Genomic DNA, 11,870 nt, shown 5'->3' with positions numbered 1-11,870 from the left:
CCCGGCTGACGCCTGGTCGGCCTGATCACTAATCAGTCAGTTTACTTTTCTTTAAATGTGCCTGCTTGCAGGAGGTTTAACAGAATGCATCATATATTCATTCGTAACAGCTTATCATATGTATGTACATGACCATATAGAACTAGGAGATTTATTATATGTGGGTGAATGTCTCTAGGAGAATCATCATATATTAATTATCCATTGTTCATAATCAGACATTTGATCAATTGAAGCAGTGAAATGTGGAACATCCAGAAATTTATTAAGCGTCAAATAAACCAACAGCACGACATGCAGCGGCTTGTAGCACTGTACAGACATGGACAGTATGAGAGACAGTGTGTGAGACATGAGAGAGTATAAGAGACAGTGGGAGACAGTCCGTGGGACAGTATGTGAGACATCACTCCAAGTGTGAGTTTTACCGAAACCACAATCCCACATCAAATCGGATGAGGAAAAAACATTGATAATAGAGGAGTTTGTAGGTATTTACAGCCTCTATTGATACGAGGTGTAACCACTCAGATGTAACACTGACCCAGTTTCCCAGCTGGGTTTCATGCAGCGTCCTCTTCATCTGTACATTGAGCATCAATGGCCTGTTATTGACATAAATGACAATTCTCAGGATATAAGAGAGAATTAGTTATCTAGAGCTGATTGAGGAAAAAAAAGAAAGCAAAGACGAATCTGAGGTACCCAATAAAGTAAATACGTTTCTGGTACTGATGGACACTGAATCCTCTCTTACACTATTCTGTATGAAGGCCATTTTGTACTTTGAGACAGTGACATTTTCTATTAACATTCCCTTTGAGGGAAACACCAGATGCCCTCTCTGTAGTCAGACTGTGTTGTTCAGAAATAGAATTCTCAAAATGTACCTCAGATCACTTGTTCAGATATGCTTGATTTAGCCTTGAATAATAATAAATGAAATAAGTAATATGTCCACAAAGCCATTTGTTTGTGTCTTAATTACACACCTCTAGGGCTAAAATGAACAATTATTTTCATGAGCGATTAATCAGTGGATTATTTCTTTGATTAATCGATGTATCGGATAAAAAAACAGCATTAAATGGCCTAGAGAGAGTAAAAGTGTTACTGGAGTCCAAAAGTGAATGAAGCTCAAAATGCGATCAAAGTGAGACCTGTTTGCTTCTATGTGTGTGTTTGTGAATGATCCATAAACCTGCTGATCTGCAGGTGTTGTAAATTGAAATTAGTTCTCAAAGTCTTCTTTGTTTGTTTTTTCTCATCTCTTTTATTCACATTTTAAATCTGTTAAGTTGACTGCATCAGCTAACATGTGCATGTATGTAGGCTGTAAGTAACAAGTAAAGTCCAGCAAGCTTGCAATATAATCGAGCACTTACACAAAATGTTTTTAGTGTCTAAAAGATGACTTTTCAGGCGAAAGTGTAACACAGCTTAACCATGTCTGCGAGCAACTGAAACAGCCACTTTTCCCTCAGAGCCGATGACAATCCAGGATTACATTGTTGCTTCATTGCCCCGACATGCTTCACATTTTCGGTCCTCCAGCTCGTGTGGGATGAGCTGGATGCATGTCACAGCCGCCTGATGCTGCTGGACAGCGAGGTGCAGGAGCATCCGGATCAAGCCCACCTACTGATGGACCAACTCAACCGACCGCTGCAGCTGTATCAAAACGCAGCGCACATGACCGAGCAATGCACTGCCTTCCTCAGCAAGGTCAGGAATGTTCTGTTAGCAACTGATTAAATGCAGAGAAAGGGGTGATGAGAGTTAACAGGAAGCATTGGTTGACTCTTGTATCTTGAAAATTCGTTGCATCCCAGCTTTTAAAAGTCTGTTTATAAAACCGACAGTCTGCTTCCTTATGTTTTCTATTTCAGGTCCCCGCCTGCCTTCAAGAGTTTGAAGATATTATGCATGGCGCCGCCCGCTGGTTAGACGAGGCCCAGTCCTGGCTCAGTGCCCCGTGCTCCTTCCCCACAGCCAGAGGCCACCAGAATCATGCAAACTCCCTGCAGGTCGGTGACACAAAGTGACAATCAAAATAACGGAGGAAACCTTGGTGGGTTTTTTCTGCAAGCTCAAAAATGTCTTTATCCAATGAAACATCACACAATTTTGACTGCTTTGTTCTGTTTTTCATTTCACTCACACAATTAGCACAACCACACACCCAATGAGCAAAACACCTCAGATCCATTGCAAAATGAAAAACTATACACCAATTTAACAAAACCATCTTTTGTTACCATATGAAACACACATGTTGCATATGACGGAATTCTGTTTGTACCACTTACACACTGCTGTAATAAACCTAAAACACTTTTAGCAAATCTATTTCTCAGTGATTAGAGTAGTGTAAGTGAAGTACACAGAGAAAGTGCAAATATTCAATAAATTCTGACCTGGGGCCTGTTGATTGCTGAGACCAGCGGCTCCTCACCGAAATGCTGAATAGTTTATCATAGAACATTTAGGTGTGAGTGGACAAGATACCAACAGAGCTACGACCGATCACCGCTTTAAGTCAAGGAACGTTGTTGCATTTCACCCTTTATTATGCATTTTGTTGTGCTTGGCTTGGCTCCTTGGTCAAAGCAATGCAAATGTGTGTACATTATTTCTTCGGCTTGTTATTAAATTAATGCAGTAACCATAAGCCAATGAAAACACAAATTGACACTGAGGAGACAGTGGTGGACTTGTGGACCAGTAATACAAAATAAAACCAAGCATTTTTTTCCAAAGCTATTTTAGTATTAATGGTATCTAATACGATTCTACATGGATCCTTCCTGGGATGCACGCTACATAATAAGCACGAGCAGGTTTACAGCTTAAGTGTGTATATGTGTACATGTGTGCGTGTGTTTGTACGTACCACTCCCCTCTCCCAAATGACACTCATCCTGTCCTGGACTCCAGCCACTCCGTGAGGGATCTTTGTGAAGTCGTCTTTGCCCAAAGCCCTCTGCTTGATGCTAAATGGACGGTGCTCTGATGCCACAACACTCAGAGAGTCGCTGGAAACAAGATGAATGTTATTGGTCCAAATCATCACTAAGCATCGACCCTCCTACGTCTTTGATATCACTGCTGTATTTTAGGAGCACGTCCCACTTTGTACTGAGCACATACTTTCCCAGCAGGCCCATGAGGTAGCCTGGCGTGTTGGGGTCGAGGCGGAGAGGAGGGACGACAACGTGGGCGGCAGCATGAACCCAGTCCTGACGGTAATACTGCTTCCCGTTCAGCACGGCGTGAGCCACCGTGGTCTCTGCGTGGACCACCTTACCTGCAGGGACAAAGAAAAAACATCGGTTACAAGAAGACAATCTGCTTCACGTCGTTGCCACTGTCAGAATCTGTCAGAGTTTAAACCCCTAAATCGAGCACCAGAACTCCCCTTTTTGTCAATATCAAGCTTCAAATCTAACTTTCAAACACATATTTCATACCCTTGATAATGTGATATTATTGTCATTTAAACATACCAAAAGGAAATAAAACATGGAATGTCAAAGGAAGAGGTTTGTTTTTTTGTTTTGTAAGTTGCAGCCAGAAAGAGATAATATTGGATTCACATTAGTGAAAATCAGAAGCCCCACAAACAAACACATTCACTCACTCGTGGGGGGTGAACAGTGAAACGTATATTAATAAGTGTGAGGTCTGTTAAAAACTGGCAGTTCATAAAGTTCAGTAACACGTCAATGAATCATCACAACTAAATATCTCTCAAAGAAATCCATCCCGTAAGCCTTGGCCAGCTGTGAGACAGACAACAGTGAAGCATTGACTTAAGAAAACAACAACAACAACAACAACTGAATGTCATCCCCTTCCACACATGTGCAGTGGGATCTGCGGGCTGTCGGCTTTATGATGATTATAACAAACGATTATACGCTTTTTGAGGAAGTTGAACATTTTGGTAAAGAAGCTCGTGGACTTTGCTGCCTTGATTACATCTCTTATGTGCAATAATGATAAGAGTTAGTCGAGCTTAGCTTATAACGTATAACTTTAACTTTAACGTATAATAATAAAGTATAATTATTATTATTAATCCATTATGAGACTAACCCACCTTGACTCCTTGCTCCGTGGCCACCTGCTTCTTGTCCACCTCATCTGACTTGTTCCCTACGAGTATCTTCCGGACCTTCTCAGGAGCGTACTGCAGGGGTTTGTCAAGGGAATGTGAAGAAAGAACAATTAACCCGCCGCTCTGCATTTGTCACAACCAACATCGCCGTCAGAGAAAGAGCTACCGAGTCCAATCGATTCATGATCATGAACGCATATGAGGAGATAATATGTGAATTTGAATCATTTCTGTCGGATGATTTGAACGTATTATAGATATTTTACGTTGTTCATTCTGTACGTCCATCACAGTCTGTCCGTCCCAGGGAGGATCGTCCTGTGTCTCTCTAAAGGTTTCTTCCTTCCTTTCCTTTATTCTCCCCATCGAATACTTTTTCATTGTTTGGGGAGTTTTTCTTGAATTACATTCATGAACACGTGACATTTGAAAAAGAACAGAACAATCTATTGGCTCGTGTAATATTTCCCTTCAACAACACAAAACACATTAACAGGTGATTACGCACAATGCCATCGACACACTTTCAGGGCACCCACGTGTTCTGCTCTGCCCTTATGCCGTTATATTTGTTCCACCATCCTGTGCGTTTAACTTTAAGTTTTGAGCACAGAGAACTATATTTTAGCAAAGAAAAACATATTCCGTGCGCGCAGTTCACAACGCTTCCTAAAGAAGACGGAAAAAAGCGATATTAGAAGTCCGGCTAGCCACCATCAGACATGACCCAAGCAAATGATGAGAACAGCAAGTGTTTTAATCCAGGCCATTAGCATTTAGCACAAATGCTGCAAACTTCAACAACTCGCTGAGCTTCCGCGATGCTGTAGGTAGTCCTACTAGCGTTGTGATTGAAGACCAACAGCCAATCACAATGGACCTTCTTTAGTTCTCTGATTGGTTGGTTTTGTGGCACAAATGTAACGCTGCTGCAAGTCGAGCGAGCGCAGAGCGAAGAGGTGGAGAGAGCGCAGCAACGGCTGCCTGCGCGCAGAAAACCAGTTTGTGGAGAGGGCACCTGAGTAAACTGCGCGCACGGAATATGTTTTTCTTTGCTAAAATATAGTTCTCCGTGCTCAAAATTTAAAATTACGCGCTCAGGATGGTGGCACAATGGTGGGGGGGCCCAAATATGTTCAATGAAATAATCAATCCCAGATTACATTAGTGAGCACGTATATGATGGAATATTTCCTACACTGAATATTTCAGTAAAAGAGACTTGTATAATTGTCTAAAATTTTATTCATTTCAAGTCACATCTACAAATACTTTTATCCGGCCAATTTAAGGTAATAGTAATAATAAATACCTGTTGAGTAATTCCACAACGTGTACTTGAAAAAGCACACATTTTAATAACTGGACAATTACAACGGTTGTTTTAATATCTGACAACACACAATCCTTAAAGAGAACAAGAATCGCTGAAATTGCTAAAATTTGATTATTGAAAGCGTTGGCAACGAATTTCATTATCGATTCGTTGTGTCGGTTCAAAGAAAGACGCAGAATGCTTTTGTCTGCATATATTTCTATTTCTATTGCATCAATGTAATTTCATTTAATATTGCACTTTTTGTATATATTGTGGATGTAGTAAAACTACCTGTTCACTGTTTATGTGTTTTGTGTTATTGACGGGAAATACGAGCCACTAGATTGCTGTGTTATTTTTCAATGGTCACGCGTTGACGATCTCCTAAATGCGTGTACAACGTACAAGGTTTGGGGATTGGTCATTTCATTGAACATATTTGGCTTCACCCAGCCACCTAGCTGACCGGCCGGCGCCCGACCCACCACCTTGCCAGTCGGTCAGCTAGGCGGCAAAGCCAGCAAACTTACATTGCTAAGTTGAATAAACAGGTACTATACGGTCATGTGAACTTAGAGAGATCAGTCCAGAGCTGAGTTAAACACAACATTACGAGTTGTACTAAATTGTAAATCCAATTTGATTTTTCTCAAAAGTCTCCAACATTTGGTGGCAGAATACGTGTATTTTAACCATTTATTTAATTATATTAAACGGTTTCTTTTATTTAGCCAGGTTAGTACAGATGTATTTAATGCAGTTCATTTTATGTGATTTTTATGGTTCATTTGCAACCATTGTTGCATAATCTTGTTATATTTATTTTAGGGAAGAGGGAACACGTGTTTATTAAGCAGTACGTAATGAGAGTTTATGAATACAGACGTTTGTTTTCATTAATTGTGGTTTATTTGTCACACTTCCATCCAAAATGGAACGGTTAGGCCCAAGAGGTCAAAGGGCCCTGATGATAAGAAATAATGTTGGTCAAATGCTGCGGTATAAGGAAAATGACTTGTATGGCTTCATGGCATTCAGACATTTTGACTGTAGAATATTTGACATGTTTCTCACTAGGCAAGAACAATTAAGAAATTAATTGATTCTCTTTTCTCCATTGCCTCCATGTAATATTTCACGTGACCCTCAGAGTGAATCACCTGTTCACTATTCATGCGATTGACAGGGAACACTGCCATGACATTTTTGAGAATTGTCATAACTACATGTACAAGGTTTTAAGTAATTGATATAGTACAAAAGGTTTTCTTTTGATTTGAAGATTTTTGGTTTCAGTCACGGTTTGCCCCCATTGCATTGTGGGTAATGACGAAAATGAACAAAAGTGTAATCCTATTCATATGAGAATAAGAAATGAACGTGTTCACTAGTGGAATTTGGGATTGATTATTTCATTAAACATATTTGCCCTCCCACCACCCACCGAAATTTGGCTCTCACCCAAATCTCAGAAATTTGGCAACCCAATTTTGAATTTTGGCACTCACACACCGAATCTTCAATTTGGGACCGAATCTTTGCGGCCAGACCAGCTCGCGACAGCCTCCTGGCTGCAGGGCCAGGAGGCTGTCCGCGAGCTGGTCAGCCGACTTCCACATGCCTTATGTTTGGACTCGGGGCCTATAACTAAACGTCCCAGTGACGTTTGGTGAGGTCAGTAAGTGTCATATCGCCGCTAATTATAGTGGACACGTCATTACCCACAATGCAATGGGGTGGGGGCGGTGATGTTTAGAACTAGATCTCAAGATTCTTACAGCTTGTAGTAGGACCACCATTTACGCTGCGTTTTGATACAGCTGCAGCGGTCGGTTGAGTTGGTCCATCAGTAGGTGGGCTTGATCCGGATGATCCTGCACCTCGCTGTCCAGCACCACCAGGCGGCTGTGACATGCATCCAGCCAGACCGTCAGCGCCGCCCCCTCGCCGGGTACCGGTCGCCGGTCGGACCGTCAGCACCACACTTCAATATTAACCCCGAAGTTTAGTTTCTGACTCACCGATCAGTCGATTATTTGTACGTAAAATCCACCCGCCGCTGTTTCCTCGTGAAGACGTCGATCGCAGCGGTGTAAACTCGTCTCAGATCGGTGATATCGTTGAACACCGCCGTCATATTGACTTTGAATTTCGCGGGGATTAGCCTTACAACGTGGCTGGCGTAGTGACGTCACCGCGCAAATGTCCAGCAATATCTCGATTTTAATTGGTCCATGTGAAACGTAACGCAGATGCTTACTTGTATAACTTGCAAAGGTACAGCAGAGTTGTAATTTTCGCCGTAACCCTGTGAGTGACTAATAATTGGCGCTATAAACACATAAAGTGTTCTCTTATAGTGTGAGGCACTTAAACAAACAGAAAAAAAAAATCGAATCCAGTCGGCCAATGAGGAAGTAATACAAGTTTTGAGAATCTGCATCTATCCACCATATTATATTCAACTATATGATGAAACACCATCGGGTTTGAGTTCACCGCGATGTTAAAACACTCAGTGCCTTTGTGTTACACAAGGAAATAAGTACCGGGAATACCGGGTCTCTGTATAAGCATGACGACGAGTCATATGTGCAAGTATTTACTCAGATACATCAGACATCTTTCCTCCAAGATTCACATGTTGCATGTAATATATTTCCACAAATACAAGTTGAAGTAGTCTAAAGGAAAGGATACGAATTCTTGAAAACAGCACATCGTTCAGTACAACATATTATCATTCTACACTGTGCACAGACCACAACTGATTTGAATAGCATTTAGTAATAAATAATTTAAAAAAATTGTAGCCAAATGTTTTTTAGTGATAGGGATTCTGTTTAGGTCTCAAACAGACAACTCTGGTCAAATGCTATTCTTGCATGGTCAGTTAACGATTCGCTTCATTGAAGCTGCAATAAAACAAAGGAAAGAAGCGTGAACTTGCATGCAAAACCCTCAATTGTCCCCTTTTAAGTAAGAGGTGGATGGGGAACCTTACTGGACTCTGACAAAACGGCAAGAAAAGGACCACCAAGTAAATGTCTTCAAAGGGAAAGGAGGGCATTTCAGACCAGAATATCACTGTGCACTTTTTTTTAGATACCACCCTATAGTACATTAAATGAATACCCAATACCTTCATAGTTCTACAAACATATAATGTTTTGAAAAACCTGGTATGTACAATGCAATGAGCAGTTTTTAAACTCGTTGTGCTATATATTTTCATAGACACAGATAACATGAAAAAGCTCATCATCTTGCAACAGGAAAGTTGAATATCTTGTGCGGTCTTACGTAGATGATATTGCAAGCTGCAAAATGTATTTACTTACCCGATAAATAATATTGTCTGGATATATTTAGAATCCTTTCATTTCCTTAAATGGAGTAATTGAACGTGCAATTAGAACAAAAAAAAAAAAAAAAAAGAAACGTGAGCATTTTTTAACAGAACGACGCTCCAGTGTGTGAGCTCTTTTCACAATGCACGTAGCACCCTCTTGTGGCCGAGTTCTCACACTACATCTAACGCATTGACCAATAGAAAAGGCGGTGGCTGCAGCTCAATGTTTTCACTTTATTTCAACTAACGACAAAAAGAAACGTTTTGCTTTTACTAAATACCTACAACTTACTGCTCACTCATTTTTTAAGTTCACTTAAATTAAACAAACTAATTACTTTATTGTTACCTAATAAAGGCAAAGACACCACAACAATATACTTTAAAAGAACACTCATTCAGCTGCATTACAACATTTATTTAAAAAAAAAAATTGCATAATTTACAAATCGAGTCTGAATAATAAACATTTGACATTGTTATTACTTCTGATTCCAATTCTCCAATATAAAACATGTGTTTTATTACTCACGTAATAACCTTACAATAATCAATAAAATGACTGTTCTTCATCCTCTTGTCATATTCGATGTAAAAGCGAATTGTAAAATCAGGCACCAATGAGAATTACATTCGTGAACATGTGACATTTCAAAATAACAGAACAATCTATTGGCTCGTATTTCCCCTTCAACAACACAAAACACGTCAGTGACATAGAGGAGGTCAGGTCAGGTGAACTCAGAATGACCTTATTCTCCTGACACCACGTTCCGCGTTCCAGTGACGTTTGGTGAGGTCAGTAAGGGACATATCGCCGCTAGTTATAGGGAACACGTCATTACCCACAATGCAATGGGGGCAGCGTTTGGCCCCTTTCAGACCCAATAACGTGAAAAATAAAGTATTTAATGCGACTAAAAACGTTGGAAAATATCTTATTGGACGTTACCAAGCCATGGACATCAAAAAAAAAAAAAGAAACACCGAGCCAGAAAAAGTGCAAACCGTGCAAACCGTGACTGATATCTTTAGTCGCGGTATAGGCCTCTACTTCGAGAAATTCTATACGGCGGTAATCCAAAGTAAGCATTAGGCAACATTAGGTAAGGTAAGTATGTACTGCTGTTGATGGCAGTGTGGTACGGCTGGGTGGCCGGCGCAGGCTGTGACTTCTAGTTGGCCTGCCGGCAAGGTGGCGGGTGGGACGCCGGCTTGTCAGCTAGAGGTCCGAGACAGCAGCCTGTTCTGGACGCCTGGCCGGGCCACTGGGGGGGGGGGACCCCCTCAACCCCTCAAATATGTTTAATGAAATAACCAATCCCACATTACATTGGTGAACACGTAAATGGTGGAACATTTCCTTCATGAAATAGTTCATTAGAAAAGAGTGGTATAATGGTATAAATATCTCAAATTCAATTCATTTCAAGTCACATCTAACTGCCTAAACAAATACTTTTGATACCTACATACAGTACGTTAAGCCAATAAAACTTCTAGACCCCCGCCCCGAGCTCTTCCCCCACAGCTCATTTACTATGTGAACACAGCAAATAATAAGCATAAGTAAAAACATCCAATTGCCTCACATTTTGGACTTCAGCTAAACAAAGGTATTATTATTAACACACACAAACACACACATATGAATATATTATGAAAGGTGTTAATATTTTGATGGCCGTTCGAGCTCAGCAGTGAATAAATACACCTGCAGCCATTCTTCTCTCTAGAGTACGCATCATTCACATAGAAACAAAAAAAATGGAAAATAGGGGCGGGTTCAAAAGTTGCCCTTTCAAAACTTAAATTCATGAAAATCTATTTACTGTTAAAATGAATAACCAAGAGGGCCCAATTAGTGACGTTTCATTGGATAAAGACATGAGCCTGCAGAAAAAACCTACCAAGGTTTTCTCCGTTATTTTGCTAGTCACTTTTTCAGCATTGACCTGGCTGTCATTTGTAATTTGTCCCTCGTGTTTTCCAACGGCGGCTATAAAAGTCTCTGATAGCAAACAGATCTGGGACACTGCTTTATTTAGTTTAGGTTGCAGTCACCCATGGAGCCAAGGGTTTTTACTCCGAGTGAGTGATGTATCATTACTAAAGCAGTAGTAAAATACGACAGCAGACTTTTTACAAAGGCAGATTGCCATGAATCGATTTCAAATATAGGAAATATATTCAATAAAATAATTATGAAATCATATCATAAAAAACAAGGTCCACTGACAAAGTCACAGTATTTAATTGCAGGTATTTAATTTCAAGGCTGACACGATGAATTCTCAAGCTGCACGGTCATCTCCCACCTGGGAAAGACTATTTTGTCGACTTGTGCAGGAGTGTCCGAGGCTGGGAGCCGTACGTTAGTTAGACGAACAGTTGGATGACGGGTTGTACAGAATCTGTTGAATGAAAACCACAACAGCGCTGGTGAGGGCAGGTGTCTCAGTCTCGCGGCCGCATCCTGCCCGCCGCAGGTGTCCGACTAGCGCCGCCGGACCGTCAGCGCCGCCCCCTCGCCGGGTACCGGTCGCCGGTCGGACCGTCAGCACCACACTTCAATATTAACCCCGAAGTTTAGTTTCTGACTCACCGATCAGTCGATTATTTGTACGTAAAATCCACCCGCCGCTGTTTCCTCGTGAAGACGTCGATCACAGCGGTGTAAACTCGTCTCAGATCGGTGATATCGTTGAACACCGCCGTCATATTGAATTTCGCGGGGATTAGCCTTACAACGTGGCTGGCGTAGTGACGTCACCGCGCAAATGTCCAGCAATATCTCGATTTTAATTGGTCCATGTGAAACGTAACGCAGATGATTACTTGTATAACTTGCAAAGGCACAGCAGAGTTGTAATTTTCGCCGTAACCCTGTGAGTGACTAATAATTGGCGCTATAAACACATAAAGTGTTCTCTTATAGTGTGAGGCACTTAAACAAACAGACCAAAAAAAATTGAATCGAAACCATATGTGCAAGTATTTACTCAGATACATCAGACATCTTTCCTCCAAGATTCACATGTTGCATGTAATATATTTCCACAAATACAAGTTGAAGTAGT

At 41.0% G+C, this 11,870-nt stretch overlaps 1 long non-coding RNA gene across 1 annotated transcript; it reads right to left on the bottom strand.

Moving 5' to 3' along the window:
* Positions 1–503: 503 nt before the first annotated feature.
* On the bottom strand, positions 504–4,229 carry LOC144389356 (uncharacterized). Its single transcript, XR_013453345.1, has 3 exons — positions 4,103–4,229; positions 3,151–3,307; positions 504–3,035 (listed from the first exon to the last, which is right to left on the bottom strand). It is a non-coding gene; the product is annotated as an uncharacterized LOC144389356 (long non-coding RNA).
* Positions 4,230–11,870: the final 7,641 nt, after the last annotated feature.

The sequence above is a fragment of the Gasterosteus aculeatus genome, chromosome 18, assembly GCF_964276395.1.
Source record: "Gasterosteus aculeatus chromosome 18, fGasAcu3.hap1.1, whole genome shotgun sequence".
Classification (NCBI taxonomy): domain Eukaryota; kingdom Metazoa; phylum Chordata; class Actinopteri; order Perciformes; family Gasterosteidae; genus Gasterosteus; species Gasterosteus aculeatus.
Note: the sequence above shows the minus strand (reverse complement) of the source record. Positions and strands in the feature narration are given on the sequence as shown.